The sequence below is a fragment of the Rattus rattus genome, chromosome 2 (assembly GCF_011064425.1).
Source record: "Rattus rattus isolate New Zealand chromosome 2, Rrattus_CSIRO_v1, whole genome shotgun sequence".
In the NCBI taxonomy this organism is placed as follows: Eukaryota; Metazoa; Chordata; class Mammalia; order Rodentia; family Muridae; genus Rattus; species Rattus rattus.
The window spans coordinates 155101766-155118114 of NC_046155.1; the positions used below are offsets into that span (position 1 = coordinate 155101766).

The 16349-nt window shown below is 53.2% G+C and overlaps 1 protein-coding gene and 1 long non-coding RNA gene across 3 annotated transcripts in view; one reads left to right on the top strand and one right to left on the bottom strand.

Moving 5' to 3' along the window:
- The window catches only part of Lrrc4b (leucine rich repeat containing 4B), a 33463-nt gene extending 31985 nt beyond the window's left edge, over window positions 1-1478 (bottom strand). Inside the window, exon 1 of the mRNA XM_032893772.1 lies at window positions 1452-1478. The gene's annotated coding sequence lies outside the window, so the exon portion shown is untranslated. The remainder of the gene's footprint in view (window positions 1-1451) is intronic.
- LOC116892213 lies at window positions 315-8109 on the top strand. 2 transcript variants are annotated; one of them, XR_004386928.1, is made up of 3 exons: window positions 315-473; window positions 6826-6983; window positions 8023-8109. It is a non-coding gene; the product is annotated as an uncharacterized LOC116892213 (long non-coding RNA). The 2 variants fall into 2 exon arrangements; XR_004386927.1 differs by lacking the exon at window positions 315-473 and adding an exon at window positions 2000-2888.
- The last annotated feature ends 8240 nt before the right edge of the window (window positions 8110-16349 follow it).

Genomic DNA, 16349 nt, shown 5'->3' on the forward strand with positions numbered 1-16349 from the left:
TCAGAGAAGGCCCATGGAAAGGAAGAGGCAGATCGGAAGGGGAAGAGGAAGCCGCAAAGTGCAGGCAGAAGATACTCCAAAGGACAGAGACTGGTCACGGTCCTGGGAGAGGAACGGGGAGGAGAGCTTCCTGGACCAAGAGGGAAGCCTACTCAGCTACTACCAGCTGCCACTGGAGCCCAGAGTTCCTGTCTGCGCGGCTGGACTCGGGATGTGAGGCGCATAGCAATGGGTGGTGCGGAGGGAGGAGCGGCGGCAGCTCCCAGCTGGGGAGGGGGCGAGAGGCACCCCAGGCTCCTCCACTGCCCAGCTGGGGTGCTCCCCGGGAGAATTCCCCAGCCAGGGGAAAGTCACCCGAGGCTGCAGGGCAAGAAAGGGCCAGAGGTGGGAGTGCCCAGAGAGGAAATGGTGCTCAAGAACATCGGGGGACTCAGAATCTAGCGGAGAGACTGGCTGGTCCCCTGGCCCAAGAGGTGGAGTCTGACGAAGCTGACGGTGGAGACCTGGGAGGGACCCTGGACAGAGCCTGAGCTTCTGGCCTAGGATTGACAGCTAGGAGAAAGGAGAACGGGCAGAGGGGTTCTGGAGAGAACCTGAGGTTTTGGGGGTAGGTGGGATCCGAGTACCCTAGGTGAGAAGAAAGGAAGACAGATGTTTGGGGAAAGAAGGGTCACAGAATGGGACCTCCAAAAGACCTGGGTTGAAGAGAAAGGGGTTATCAGCTAGCAAGGTTAGGAGCTTAAGGCAAGGAGAAGAATGGGGCCTAGAGGAGCGCAGGCCTAAGCTGGTTCTCCAGGAAGGAGGGTGGAGAGCCGTCTGGGGAGAGGGTCAGAGATGGCTCGGATTAGAAGTGCAGTTAGAAGGCCTCGGAAGAACAGGTGTGAGGGAGGCCGGCAGTGGCTGGGGAGGTCCTCTCGAGAAAAGCACCGAGTAAGCTGGAGTCCCAAGGAGACGTGCAAGGACCGCAGCCCTGGGGCCTGATGCGGGTCCAAGGAAAGGGGGTCCTGGGCAGAGGGAGAGGCGGGACCCGCGGCCAGAGGGAGGAGGATCGGTGCTGGGGAGTGGGATCTAAAGCTGCCTCCCTCTCCAGTCACCCCCTCTTGGCTTTCCCATGTTCACTTCCCAAACTCCCCGGTTCTCCCCGGTTGCCACGGCAACCGCTCCTGCCAGGCGCGGTCACCAAGGAAACCCCGTGCCCGCCTCTCCCCCTCCCCATCGCCCGCACGCCCCCCGGCGGCGGGGAGGAGGGCGTGGGGGAGCGGACTCCCGCCCTGGTCCGCAGCCGGTCCGCCAGCTGCGGTCGCCCCGCCGGGGGCGCCGGTCCAGGTCCCGGCCCGCATCCCCGTTCTGCGTCTCCATTCCGTCCGGCCCCATCCTGGATCCGTGTCCCCATCTAGCCCTGCCCCAGCCCCGTCCTGCCCCGTCCCCGCGCGCCACGCGCTGCGACTCACCGCGGGCTCCGGGCTCCCGGCGAGGGGCGGCATGCCCCGCGGGGTCCGCTCGGGGCGCGGGGCCTGGGCCGGGGGCGTCCTCGGGGTCGCGGCCCGCCCCCCTGCCCGGCCCGCCGCCCGCCCGCGCACCGCGCTCGCCGCCTGCCAGCCTGGCTGCCGCCCGCCTCCGCTGCGGCCCCTGCTGCCCCCCCCACCCCCCCCCCCAGGCCCCGGCCTGGCCTGGCCCCCTGCTCGGACGGTGCGGGCGGCCGCCGAGAGCAGCTGAGAGTCCTGCGGACGCGAGCGGAATACTGATGCTGGTGGGGAGCGGGAGGAGGAGGAGGAGGAGGGAAGAGGAGGAGGGAGGGCGCTGAGGGAGAGTGGCGGGGAAGCTGGGGAGGGAGGGCAGGAGAGGCGGCGAGAAGGGGAGGGGGCACGGGGAGGGAGAGGGGAAAAGGAGGATGGAGGGAAGGGGAGCCGGAGCCAAGGGGGAAGGGAGCAAAGGAGGAAGGAGGGAGAAGGAGAGGGAAGGAGGAGGGAGAAGGGAGAGAAAGGGGAGTGGAGGAGAGAAGGGGTTATAGAAGAGGAAGTGTAAGCGGCGTTGTGAAGGAGGGAGGAGGGGAACGGGGCTCGAACTTAGAGAACTCTGAGACCTCCATGGAATGGAGGGGATGAAGGGAACCTGATGGGCACTGCGGAGAAGGTGGGGAAGAGGGAGGCGGGAAGGCTGAGAGCAGGAGGAGACACAGGGGTTGGGGGCAGGAGGCCTGGAAGGAATGGGATGGCAAGAAGAGAAGGAAAGCCAAAGAAGTATAGGGAGAGGGCTGGAACGAAGTAGGAAGGATGAGGGTTAATGCTGTTGCGGAGCCAGAAGGTAGAGGCAGGGCAGGGATGCCAGGAGGGAACCGAGGAGGACCTGCCGGTGGGTGGTAAAGAGAGGCAGTACAGCTGGGGAGAGTTGGGAGCTCAGGACAAGGGAGAGCGTTGCCTGGTTTTCTGGAGCTCCACTGTTAGCCAGATTCATCGGTCACCATTCTAGGAGGGGCTTTGGAGGGAGTCTCATGGGGGGGGGAGTGGGGCCAGTCTTGGGCCTGGCAAGGAGGAGAAAGATCAGGAGTGCTGGCTCTGAGCCCCCCACCCCCTACCCCAGACCTGTCAGTGACCAGGCGCCTGTGCAGAGTATAGGCAAGGCCCAGCCCCCTACACTCTCACCTTCCCAGGTGCGGGCAGAGGGTGCTGGGACACATGGAGAGGTGTGAAGCTGGTGCCAGCCTAGGAAAGAGGGGGTGGGGCAGGACGCCTGGGAGAGGTCACAAGGGCGCTGCTCTTCTCCACTTCTCTGCGGATGCTCTCACCTGCCTAGCATTGAGGAAGGGGCTTGGGACGGAGGAACCCAGGAGGGCTGGGAGGAAGCAGTTTCACTACAGCCAGACACCCCAAGTTCTTCCAGTATTAAAGGTAGGCAGATGCTTTCCCTATCTGTGCTCCCTTCTCAAAACCCTGGCTACTGACTTAGGATAGGGAAAAGGGGGAAGAGTAAGGACCACTTCTCTAAGGGCCTGGGTCCTTATTCTTAAAACCCTTGGAGTCCAAGAGAACAGGAGGTTTACCCTAGCTCCGAAGCAGCAGCCAGCAGGGGAGCTGGAAGGGAAAGGGCTGCACAGTTATTTGCTGAGAGCCTGGACATGTTTGAGAGTGACCTAGAGCTCACAGAGGGGTGAGGTCATGGGTGGGTGCCTTACAAGTAGCTGGGGTGGGTACTGAGGAACATGCAGAGCTGAAAGTCACAGAAGACAACCAAAAAGAGAACCTACTAGGTGCCTGGCAGAGCCAGGACGAGAGACTTGGTGAAGACCAGGGTCCCTGGTAGCACCACAGATCTGTGTCTGTTTGCTGGGGAGCAGGGTTCTCTGCTTGAGGGTCAGCTGCCTGATGTGTGGGCTTGTGGGGGCTGAAGGTCTACACCCCCTGAACATCCAGCCACTAGTTACCAGGGGTCTGGGGCCCAAGACCAGAGTTCCCAGGGAAGGACTGGAGGACACTGGGGAAGCTGCTGGTTCTCCTGGAATCCCAGGCTTGCTCTCTGGGTGGAGGAGGGTGGCTGTAAGTGCTAGAGGAGGGGTGGGCAAGACCCTGAGCTTGGGCAGCTCACCCTCATTGGACAGGGTAACTCAAGGACCTGTTCCAGAAGGTGCACAAACCATGAAGAGAATAAGAGGGCGGCACGGAGGAAGAGGGTGGTGGAGTGTGGGGCTGAGGAGACCCCCAGGCCGGGGAGAGGAGGCTTCACATTCAGGCCTGGATGCTGAAGACGGAGTGGGAACAGGCAGAAAGGGACCATCAGATGTCAGCAATGGGGGTGGTGGTGGAGGGGGTAGGGGGTCTGTCTGAAAGACTGAAAGGAGTGGAGACACCGAGAGGCAGGAAGGGCCAAGAACAGCAAACACGACGCCAACTTCCATGCCACCCGGTTTTGAGGATGGAGTCCAGGTTTGACAGGCACAATGCCAACCTCCATGCCACCCAGTCCTCCTTCAGCTCTGCCCTCATGTCCTAACCTTCGGCCGAGGCTCGTCCTGATTAGTGGCAACCTTGAGACGGGGTCTCATGTAGCCCAGGCTAGACTCAAACTCACAAGGTAAAGGAGGATGACCTGGAACTTCTGATCCTCCTGCCTCCACTCTCCAGATGCTGGATGACAGCCATGTGTCACTGTGACTTGGGCTGAGCATGGAACCTAGGGTTGAGAGGAGTCTAGGTGTCTGCTCTCCTGACTAAGTCACAGCCTCAGCCCTTCACCCCTGGTTCACACGGCAGAATCTGTATTAGGTGGGCCTTATAGCTTGGGGTTGAGAAGTCCCAACCCGCCCCCAGGCTTATGCTTTGACCAACAGTGGGTGGCACCATTTTGATGGCTAGCAGAAGTGGGTCACTGTGGTTGGCCTTTGCAGGTCTAGTTCTCTGCTTCTGCCACGTGAATAGCTGCAGCCTCCTGTCTCAACCCCAGGCATCTTCTCAGAAAACAAGGAGAATCCCAGCATCAGGACCCCCATGATGCACTAAAACCCCTCAACACCAAACTTCTCCAGGACTCAGTGAAATCCCCCAACATCAGCCCCCAGACACACTGATCCCACATTAGGCTTCTTCCCCAGAGCACACGGAAACTTCCAACATCAGCCCCCAGAATATACTGACCCTCACATTAAGCCTCCTCCCCAGGACAAACTGAGAGCCCACAATGCCAGCTCCCCGTAGGATACACTGAAACTCCTCAGAAACCATGAGCAAAAGTGCCCCCCCATAAGTTGTTTGTATTTTTGTTCCCAAACCATCAGACCAGCTGTGCAGTAAGAGACAGTGGCAGTAATCCTTCAGTCAGAAAGGCTTGAAGATATACATGATGTCAAAACACCAGCTAGAGGACTTCCCGAGGTCTCTGCACCTGCATTCATCCCAGCATCTGTGGGAAAGCCGTGGTGATAAAATGGAAAGGCAGAGTGGTGGGCACCAGACATTTCAGCACTGAGTAAGAGGAGAGAGGGAGAGCCTCAGGGTGGGGCAGCCAGTTCAGCCAGTTCAGCCAAAACAGGGTCAGCAAGACACCCTGGCTCACAAGATTCTGGAGGGGCTGGAGAGATGGCTCAGCAGTGAAGTTCTAGTATCCACATGGCAGTTCATAACTGTCCCTAATGTCGTCTCAAGGGATTTAATGCTCTTTTCTGGCCTTTGAGGACACCAGACACTCATGTGACGCATCTGCATACATACATGAAGGCAAAGCCTTCATACACATACAATTTTAAAAATAAAATAAAAAGCAAAGAACAGCTGAGAAAGACATCTGGCAATGACTTCCGGTCTCTACATGCACATATATGCAACTACATACATGCCTGCACACACACACACACACACACATGCACATAAACACACCTGTGCATACAGGAACAAATACGCACACCTACACATGTACAACATGCACACCCATATATGCACACATGTTCATGTAAACACATGCCTTCATACACACCTGCACTGTATGTGCACATGCACCTGTACATATACATACCTGTACATATACATACTTGCACATACATGCCTACACATAAACGCAACTGCATATACAGGCATATATGTATACACACATTGACACAAACAAAACCAAAACCAGGTTAGGCAGTTCATAAACCCAGCACTTGTGAGGTTGAGGCAGGAGGACGCCTGAACTATTTATTAAGACCCTGTGTCAAAACACATCAGAAAGGCAAAGGGGGTGCTGGGAAGATGGTTCAGTGAGTAGGCTTGTCATCAGGCCTGGTCACCTGAGCTCGATTCACGGAACCTCCGTGGTGAAAGTAGGGGAGCTGACTCCCCGAAGCTGTCTCTGCCCTCAACGTGTGTGCTGTGTTGCACAGCAAAACAAACGACTGCTTTGAGTAGAAATCATGTGGCCTTTCAGCCAGTGGCCTGCAACTTTCACGGTGAGATCAGGAGGGGGCTGCAGCGTCTGCCTCACTTGCCCGGTTGTCGTTCCTTGGGTTTTTGCCAGCTTCTGAGCTGATAAAATTCTCAAGGTTGCCATATTGGGGGGAAGCTCAACTGCTCACCGAGAGGCTCTAGGTCTTTAGCCCTCACTTAGGAAGTCAAGGACCAAAACTTCCCAGCCAAGCCCTGCCCTAATTCCTGACTTACAGGAAGTTTAGCTGTTTGGAGCCACTAAGTACTGCCGTGTGGTCTGCTGTTACACGGCAGTCGGTGAGGACAGCAGTGAAGAACACGGAGCTCTCTCACTTTATCTTGGCCAATGTGAAGCCATTTTTAGGGAGTGCAAAGTGTGGCTGGAGCGAGCAGGCGTACCACCTTGAACCTGAGTTCCACGATATTTCCTACAAGTCTTGGGGAAATGACTGCTTCCCTCTCTAGGGTAGGGCAAATATCAAGTAACCTAGAGAAAGCTACTGTACCAGAAAGCACAGCTATAAATAGTCAGTCACACCAAAAGGACACAAGAGCCCACTGGAATGGGCTCCCACTCACAAATATGGGGACAATGTGAGAGTCAAAAAGAACGAAAGGTTTTGTGTGTGTGTGTGTGTGTGTGTGTGTGTGTGTGTGTGTGTGTGTGTGTGTGAGAATGCATGTGTATATGTGTTATGTACATATACACATTATTATGGCCGGCACCATTATGACAGTGCATTTATGGAAACAGTGATACATCATGGACATTTGGCATCTTCTGCTTGTCTTTGAGGCAGGGTTTCAAGTAGCCCAGGCTAGCCTCAGACTCCCTAGGTAATTGAGGATAACCATGAACCCCTGATTTTCCTGCCTTAGCCCATGAGCACGAGAATGCCTTAGCCTTGATGTTTATAACACAATCCGCCTCTAGTTCTCTCTGCTTCCTGTTTTGCCAAGATGTGAAGAGCTACAGTCATGTGAGCGGGCTGTCTCATGCTCTGCAAGCACAGCCATGAAACATAGTCACCTCCTTGACTTCCCTTCCATGATGGACTGGACCTGCAAACTGGGAGCCAAGCAAGTCCTCCTGTGCGCGCTTAAGCTGCTTCTTGTCAGACTCAGGACAAAGTTAGACACTGTGAAGGATCAGCCAGCAAATCCAGGGGATGGGGCATTCTTGAGGATGACCAATAAACCAGTCTGTTTAATAAGAGTGTGCCTGGGGGTTGGGGATTTAGCTCAGTGGTAGAGCGCTTGCCTAGGAAGCGCAAGGCACTGGGTTCGGTTCCCAGCTCCGAAAAAAAAAAAAAAAAAAAGAGTGTGCCTGGTGTTACAGGCCTGTTATCCCAGCTACTCGAGAGGCTTAGACAGGAAGATTGTAAGTTCAAGGCCAGTCTGATTTACAGAATGAGTTGAAGGACAGCCTGAGCAACTTAGGAAGACCCTACCTCAAAATAAGTAAAAAGAAGTCTGGGTAATCCCTGCCTAGAATCCCCCAGGGAGGAGCTGAAATGTGGCCCAGGAATACAACCCCTGCCTAGAATCCCTCAGTGAGGGGCTAGGGCCTTGGCTCAGTGGTAGAGCCCCTGCCTAGAATCCCTCAGTGAGGGGCTAGGGCCTTGGCTCAGTGGTAGAGCCCCTGCCTAGAATCCCTCAGTGAGGGGTTGGGGGCGTGGCTCAGTGGTAGAGCCCCTGCCTAGAATCCCTCAGTGAGGGGCTGGGGCCGTGGCTCAGTGGTAGAGCCCCTGCCTAGAATCTCCCAGTGAGGGGCTGGGGCCGTGGCTCAGTGGTAGAACCCCTGCCTCAAATCCCCAGTGAGGGGCTGGGGCCGTGGCTCAGTGGTAGAGCCCCTGCCTAGAATCCTCCAGTGAGGGGTTGGGGGCGTGGCTCAGTGGTAATGCACGTGCCAGGCACATTCGCAGCCCTGGGTTCAATCTTCAGTTCCTTAAAAGAGGAGGGGAAGAGGAGGGAGAGAACCTGTTCTAGTCTGAGATTACAGAGAGCACCCAGGTACAGCGTGTTGCTCCTGTTGCCATTTTAGTTTAGAGAATCTTTAACTTTTTTTAAAAAAAGTGATTTACTTTTAATTTATATGTCTGGTGTTTTGCCTGCCTGTATGCTTGTGCAGTGCCCATGGAAGCCAGAAGAAGGTGCCAGATTCTCTGGAGTTGTAGTGAGCTGCCATGCAGATGCTGGTAATTGAACCCGGATCCTCCGGATCCTCGTCAAAGCAGCCGTGCTCTTAACTGCTGAGCCATCTCGCCAGCCTCTGAGGCTTCTCTCTAAAGGCCTAGGAGATGGTCTTTGGGCAACTGGGGTGGTACGAACTTGGGCTTCCTTAGAAGCATCAAAGAGCTGGTGTCACTGCTGTTAGATGGACTGTGGGCTTCATGCATCCCGGAGCTTCACGGGGAAACACTCACAGCTGACAAGCTCACGGTGATGACTATAAGCTATGGGCATCATGGCTTCCTGAGAAGTGCCAGGTTTGAAGACTTGGTCTCAAGTTGGTGGCGCAGTTGTAGGAGGTTGTAAAACCTTTAGGAGGTGGGGTCTAGCTGAAGGAAGTGGGTCACAAGGGGGTGGGACTTAAAGCTTTGCATCTTTGACCCACTTCCTGTCCCATCCTACTTTAAAAAAAAAAAAAAAAAAGATTAAAAAAAAAATCTGTCTTCAGACACACCAGAAGAGGGCATCAGATCTTATCACAGATGTCTGTGAGCCACCATGTGGTTGCTGGGATTTGAACTCAGGACCTCTGGAAGAGCAGTCAGTGCTCTTAACCACTGAGCCATCTCTCCAGCCCCATCTCTACTTTCTAATCTGTCAAGATCTACAGAGTCCAGGCTCCTGCTCCCTCCGCCATGGAACCACCTGCTGCTGTGTCTTCCGTCATGACAGGCTGTGCCTCTTCAAATCATAAATCATAAATCATACAGCCTTCTTGAAGGTTTGGTTGTTTGTGTATTGTTTTTTGCCAGGTGTTTGGTCAGAAATGAGGAAGGTCCCTGACAGTGGGAAATGGACACTTACCACAATTTCTCCAATGTTGTATGAACCTGAATGCTGCCCGGGAGCGTGTGAGGGGAGATGAGCTGTGTGAACACTGAGGGCTGTCATCGCCTTAGCCCCTCACTGGGGGATTCTAGGCAGCATAACTCCTTCCAGCATAACACTCTCCCTCTGCACAGCATTTAAGACTGCCAAGTATCACCTGTCTTCAAAAATGGCCATCTCCAAGCTCCTTCCCCTTATAGCTTCCTCTCTGCAAAGACCCTACTCTTGTTCACGTCCACGAAACGGTTAAATGTCTCATCGCCTCTGCCTTTGTATCCTGTTCTTTCCCCAAACACCCGCTAGGGTTCTGCCTTCCTGTTCTAGCCCACCACCACCATCACACCGGGCGATCCAGCGTCTGCTCTTGGCTCCTGTCCTTGCCGAGTGCTTCTCTTCACCACCACGGGCCCTCCTCTAAGTCCTCCATCACCACAGAAGGTTTCTCAGTCTGCCTCTCCTTTCTGGCCCCTAACCCTGGACACAGAGCTCAGGGTCCAAGCTCTCTCTGCTCTTCCCTCTCTCCCCCAGGTGGTCCCTCTCTGCAGTGACTTCTTAGGGACTTGGTACCTCCCCAGTCCCATCTCTGCTCCAGCTCCTCCCTTATTTGGACACACAGATGCTTGACAACTCTTCCACATCTGGTGGGCCAAGCGGAGCTTGCACAGCTGTGCTGCCAGCCCACACAGTAGCTCTACATCAGCCATGCTTACACCAAAGCACACCATCGGCTCAGCTGACGAGAGAATGGAGGAAATCTCTTTACTCTTGCCTGGGTCCAGCCCATCCCCCATCCCCACAGTACTACATACAATAGGTATTCATTTCCAACAGTCCCTTCCCTCCATCACTTCTTAATCGCTGAGCCATCTCTCCACCCCCTTCCATCACTTTTGCTACCCCAGTATCCTAAAGCCAGCTTCAGGTCTCCTCGCTGGCCTGATCATGGGCACTGTCACATCCCTCTGGGCCAGCCTCCTCGGAGTAGCTGGAATGAACTTAGTGACAAGCAATTACCCTTGGGTTATCTCTGAGGGCAGCCCTTGGTGCTCAACACATCTAACCATCGTAGTCCCCACTCTAGCACTGTCCTGATACTGCTCAACCCCTTCGTCCTTCACCTAGGGCTTTCCTGCCACAGGGGGCTCACACACGCCAGCACCTCTGCACCAGCTCCTCTTTGCCTGGTGCCCTCTGTGGACTGGCTCTCACTCTCAGGCCTCAGTCTGACCACCCTCCTCCCACCCCTGACCATGTTCTCACTGACAATAGAGTTTCCCGTTCACTTCCTTGCCACTCACCAAGAGCCCCTCCGCGAGGAGTAAAACCAAGAACCAAGGCCTGTCCCGTCTCGTTGGCTGTTCCCTTCCCTGAGTCCGGGAAACATCAGGTCCATTAAACTTGTTGCACATAATAATATATGCACTATGTAGCCTTATGTGCCCTCCTAGACAATACCCTCTTGTCTACAATGCCATCCTGCAGGGACTAGACATGATGACTTCTTGCAAGCACAAGCACGAGCACAAGCCCTCTGTGGCTGATGGGTCCTTCCTAGTACCCATGCTAACAATAAATGAATAAATGAATGAATGAATAAATAAATAAATGACCAGTAGTAGTCCCAGCACTGGAGAGGTAGAGAAGGGTGGTCCCCGGGGCTCACTGACCGGTCAGTTTACTTCATTGGTGAGATCCAGACCAGCGAGAGGCTCTGTCTTAAGAAAAAGGTAGCTGGTGCCTGAGGAATGACAGCCAAGGGTGTCCCCTGCCTCCCACACAGGTATGCACACACAAACACACACAAGTCCTCTCCCAGCTTAACGAGATATTAGCTACTTTCCTTGAACGTTCTGGGTGTGAGGAAAGCTCCCGTGCTTTCTTAGGCCCTGGTGACCCTGTGAGGTGGGTGTGAGGAGACCTGGTTGATTTCGAGGGGCCACACAAGACACCCAGGGAGGCAGCTTTGGGGCCCACGCTCACTCTGCAGGACCCCCCCAGGCACAGGCTCCTCTACTCAGCAGTGCCGTTTGTAGACACCAATCGTATACTCTTCATTATAGACACCACACGTGGGGGAGCCCCTGCTCCTGTAGATGACCGAGACATCACATTGTCTCCCTTCTCCAGGGAACAAGCCTGAGATGGCACAGCCGCAAGATGGCTGCGTGCAGGAACTCAACCCTGGACACAGCTATCGAGGTGACTGTAGGCACTCGATACTGGACACAGCCCATGGTGCAAGCATTCATCATGGAGAAGAGGACTGGTCCTCAAGGGGGAGAGACAGGAGGTGATCTTTCCTTTCCCTGAACTCCTGAGAACCCCATGCTGCCTTATAACAGCAAGCAACGTGTATGGGGCTTCGACCATGAGCCCAGAAAGCAAACACCCATCCGGAAGATTCTGAAGGGAGTGGAACTTGCAGTGTGGAGAGGAGCTACAGGATGCAGGGATCAACAACCAGTGTAGGGATCCAGGCTCAGACTTGTAATCAAGGGTATGGATGTCTAGAGCGGGACTCCGGAAAGCCCCAGAGTGAGGAGCTGCCTTGGGGAGAGAGGCAAACGCAAATGAGAGGCATGAAGTGCTTGGAGCCTGGTGTAGAGGATCTGGTGTGGCCAGTGTAGAAGGGCCTTGCTCAGACCCAGGCGCTGACAACTTAGAGGGCCTCATGGGAAAGCCATACCTTGGAGTGAGGGGATTACCCTAGAACTGGCCTATTGATGAGTAACCACCAAGTCTGACAGTACCCACAATGTCTTCTAGGAGCAGCCTCTAGAACACCCTCAACCCTCTGAGAGGAAGACAGTTTCATACCACGGGCATCCACAATGCCTGACGGTCGGGCCATCAGTGGAGACAGACCCAGGGTGACTGGATGGGACGGAGAGATGAAATCAAGGTTTTATGGCTCTAGTGAGCCTGTTTAAGGGGGCTCCAGGGTGGGGCAGAACTGGGTGCAAGGGGGAGCCTCAGCTCATAACGAGCTACAACAGTCAGAGGAAAGCCCTGGTCTCACACACATGCTTTTGGAAAATAGCAAAGAAAGAAACCATTTCAAAGCCATTTCACAGGGCAGCAGATCCCAACTCCAGAACCTGACATCATTGAGAAAGGAAATTATAGACCGATATCCCTTGTGGGCACAGATGGAAACAATCCTTAATAAAATACTGGAGATCAGAACAGTAATACATGAAAAGGTTAAGACATTGTGAGTGAGGGATTAGGCCAGGAGCGGTGTGTGTTTAACATTCAAAGAGCGATGGGAGCGAGTCAGCATGGAGCGCAGTGAAGGGGAGGCCCCGCAGGCGGCGTCTCAAGAACAGAGAAACCCACAAGCCTTCTTATCCAAGGGACATGCACAGGAAGTCCGAAGCCATCTGCAAAGCCAGATTCTAGAACAAACATGTAGATGAAAGGTCAATGGGGCATTTTAAACTGTAGTCAATGGAATTAATTATACTAGATGAAGATGAAGAAATTGAGTGCTGATGAAATAGTACCAAACAGAAAGAATGCACAGAAACAGCTTTAGCGGAGGGTGCCGTGCTCACCGAGTGCCGCGTTGCCTAGGAGTAAGAAGAGACAGGATGCTTGCCGGTCAGAAGGTTCGGTGCCACCACCTGTGGGCTTGGCACAGCACCCACCAGAGCCCAGCTTGCGTTGTACAGAAGACACAGGTTCGGCCCAGCAGGTCTATGCAAGCCCAAAGGTTCTTAAAGAGCAAGGACATCCCGCAAAACAAAACTGGACAAACTATTTGATTTCAAACTTAGCTGAAAGCTCTCAGAGCTGGGGGAGGGTGGCTTTGGTGTGAGGACAGATATTTCAGAGCAGAATAGAGGGCCTGTGTGTAGGTCCATATTTAAAATCAGTAATTTGTTCCAGAAAGGAGTCAAAGGGTCAGCAGGATGGCTTGGTGAGTGTGGGTGTTGGCCGCCGGGCCTGATGACCTCTTAGATTCCAGGACCCCAAGTGGAAGGCAATAATAGCTGACGCCTATAGTTGTTCTCTGATCTCAAATACACACACACACACACACACACACACACACACACACACACCATACACACACATTATACACACATACAAACACACGCACACACCATACACACACGCACAGCATACACACACACCATACACATACACACATCATACACACATACAAACACACACACACACACACCATACACACACATACACCATACACCATACACACACATAGGCATACACATGTGTGCACACACAGACATACAAACACACACATGTGCATGCACACACACATTTGTGCATACATACACACATGCACCACACACACATGCATACTCACACACACGCATACTCACATACACATGCACGAACAAACATGCAAACTTATATGCACACATACACACACACACATACACACACACAAACACACATATGATCCATGGGAGGGCAGCCTAGGGCAGGAGACACACGTACAGCTCACAGTTAACTCTAAGCCCTACGTGAGAGTTTGCTCAAGGGGTCAGGTGTGAAACTCAAGCTATCAAGCTCAGAAAATAAGCATGGAGATTCCACAGTGTAAGCAAAAGGATAGAGCGTGGGGGCAATTCCTATACAAAAACCATGGTAAATGAAAATCCAAGACCCGGGCCTGAGGTCACCACATCTTCAACCCAAATGTGAGACACTAAGCATGCAGATCATGAAACAAACCTTGCATAGGGATAGCATGTGACTACCAAGAAACTACAAACAAGGTCCAGGACTCTAAGGAGGCATTTTCCAGAGAAGCTATAAATTGGCAACAGGCACAGCAGTGAGAGAAGGGATGTGCTCAGTGCAGAGCTACTATGATGGGGGTCGGGGGTGGGGAGAGAGGTGGGGTGAGGCAGGGGGTGGAGTGGGTGGGCAAGGCAGGGTTTGAGGGTGGGGCAGAGGTGGGGTTGGGGTGTAATGAGGTGTGATGGGGTGAGGTGGGATTGGAGAAGAGGTGGGGTTGGGGTGGGGTGTGGTTGGGGTGAGGAAGAGGTGGGGTTGGGGTAGGGTAGGGGAGAGGTAGTAGGGTAGATAGGGCAGGGGTGGGGCAGGGCTGGGTGTGGAGGAAAGCATATGCAACACCCCAGGAGCCATCAGTGCTGGTCTATGTGTGGTTCGACTCTGACACAGCTACAGCCTTCCACAAGAGGATGGCCAGCAAACTGTGGCACGTGGGTACAGGAGGACACAAGCCATAGATCATAACAGAGAGGTCAAAAGGACAAGCTGAATGAATGAATGAGAGGAATGAGTCAATACTCTGAAGAGCTCCTGCAGACCAGCGACTAAAGACACGTGATCTGTCTGAAAACAGGCAAAACACCTATAAACTTTTCACAGAGAACACATGAGCAATTGATAAACACACTGAAGGGTGTGTGTGCTGAGGGCTGAGGACTACAGCACTCACCTCCTGTGCCTAAGCCCTTAGTTTGTTCCTGGCACCAAGAAAAAACAATCAATACATTAAAATGAAATTTTAAAAGGTTGTCTTAGGGTTTCCGTTTTGTTTTGTTTTCTGGTTGGTATGATTTAATAACTTGACAAAAGCAACTTAAGGGAGAAAAGGTTTCTTCAGCTCTCAATTTCAGGTTACAGTCCATAATTTCAGAGCAGTCAAGGTAGGAACTAGTGCTCAGTTCGCCGTCTCCACTCTTGTACATACAATTGAAGATGCTCCTGTGCAGGGAATGGTGCCGCCCACAGTGGGTGTGTTTCCTACTTCAATGAACATACCCAAGACAGTCTCCACAGTTGGTACACACATCAACTTGATCTACCAAGACAATCTCCACAGGCATACACACATCAGCTTGATCTAAACAGTCCCATGTTGTTGTTCCTGTCTCAGGTGACTCTAGGTTGTGTCAAGGTGACAGAGGTCACCATTGCAAAGGTGTTCAGCATCACACATCCCAAGAAAACATAGACTGAACCACAATGAGAAAACTACTCTCCAAGTCAGATGGACCAATGAAGAAGACAACAGCTGATGCTGTTGTGGATGTGGGAGGGTGGGAGTGCTTACGCAGGGCTGTGGAAGTGTATGGAGGGGTGGGGTGAAGGGTTCCTGGAAGAGCTAAACGTGGTCTACGTGTACACTTGGACCTGGATATTTCCCAGGACAGATGACAATACACATCTACACAGTCCACGTGAGGACTTGGGCAAAGGACAATAGGAACACACTTTTTAATGGTGCCACAGAACTGGGAACAGCCCAGGACTCCTCTAGAGCAGGCAACCCATGAGGTCTATTCATAGCATAGAACACTATTCATCAACAAAAAGAACTGTTGGTCCCGATATCTGTGTATACTGGTGTATGGCAGACACCATGCGAAAGCATTTCAAATGTATACCAGTGTAACTTTAATTTTTTTTCAAAGCCTATTTTTATTTTTTTCCTTTCTTTTTCTTTTTCTTTTTCTTTCTTTCTTTCTTTCTTTTTTTTTTTTTCCAGAGTTGGGGACTGAATCCAGGGCCTTGCGCTTGCTAGGCAAGCGCTCTACCACTGAGCTAAATCCCCAACCCAAAGCCTGTTTTTAATGATGGTTCTTAAATGCTTTAACCTCCCTTCTAGCCCACCACCCACCACAGGTAGTGGAAAAGAAAGAATATGGGGGAAGTGGACCTGTTTAGAAATGGTTCTTTGGAGCAACTCCCATCTGCCTCATCAGGAAATCAGCCGTTCAGTTCACAGGTCAGTAGCGGCGACTTGATCCACTCCCAAACACTTCAGGACACACCAGCAGTCCAGCTCGGTAGAGTTGGGATAGCAGCAGGAACAGCGAGGCCGGAGGGACTCAGACCAGCAGGGCCTTCAGGAGCTGACGCTTCATGTGCTTGCTTTAGCAGAGCATCCTCTCACCCGTGGCTGCTTCAGTGAAACGTTCCTTCGCGCGTTTGCCCCAGCAAAACAGCATCCGGTACAACTCACTGTCCAAAGAAACCTTAAGTTCCACTGCGCAGCAGAGACGAGATGGATGAGGAAACCTAGGGGCTCCATGAGTTCTCACTTCTGCGACCAAATATCTGATAAAGCAACTCAGGGACCGGTTTGTTTGGGCTCACAGGTCGGTGGGGGAGTCAGTTTTGCGGCAGGAGCATGGGGAAGCTGCTCACACGCACCCACGGTGGAGAAGCAGAGAGGGGAGGAGACTGGTGCTCAGCTGCCTTTCTGATTGTTGTTTGGTCCAGGATGTCAGCCCGTGGGGTGCTGCGACTCCTGATAGGGTGGTTCTTCCCACTTCTACTAACCCCTAGAAACTCCCTCACAGATGTGGCCAGAGGTGTCTCCTAGGTGATTCCAACTCGTAGCTGATTGATAACGATAAGCTACAGTGTGTGCTGTGCTCAGGAGCGGCGGCT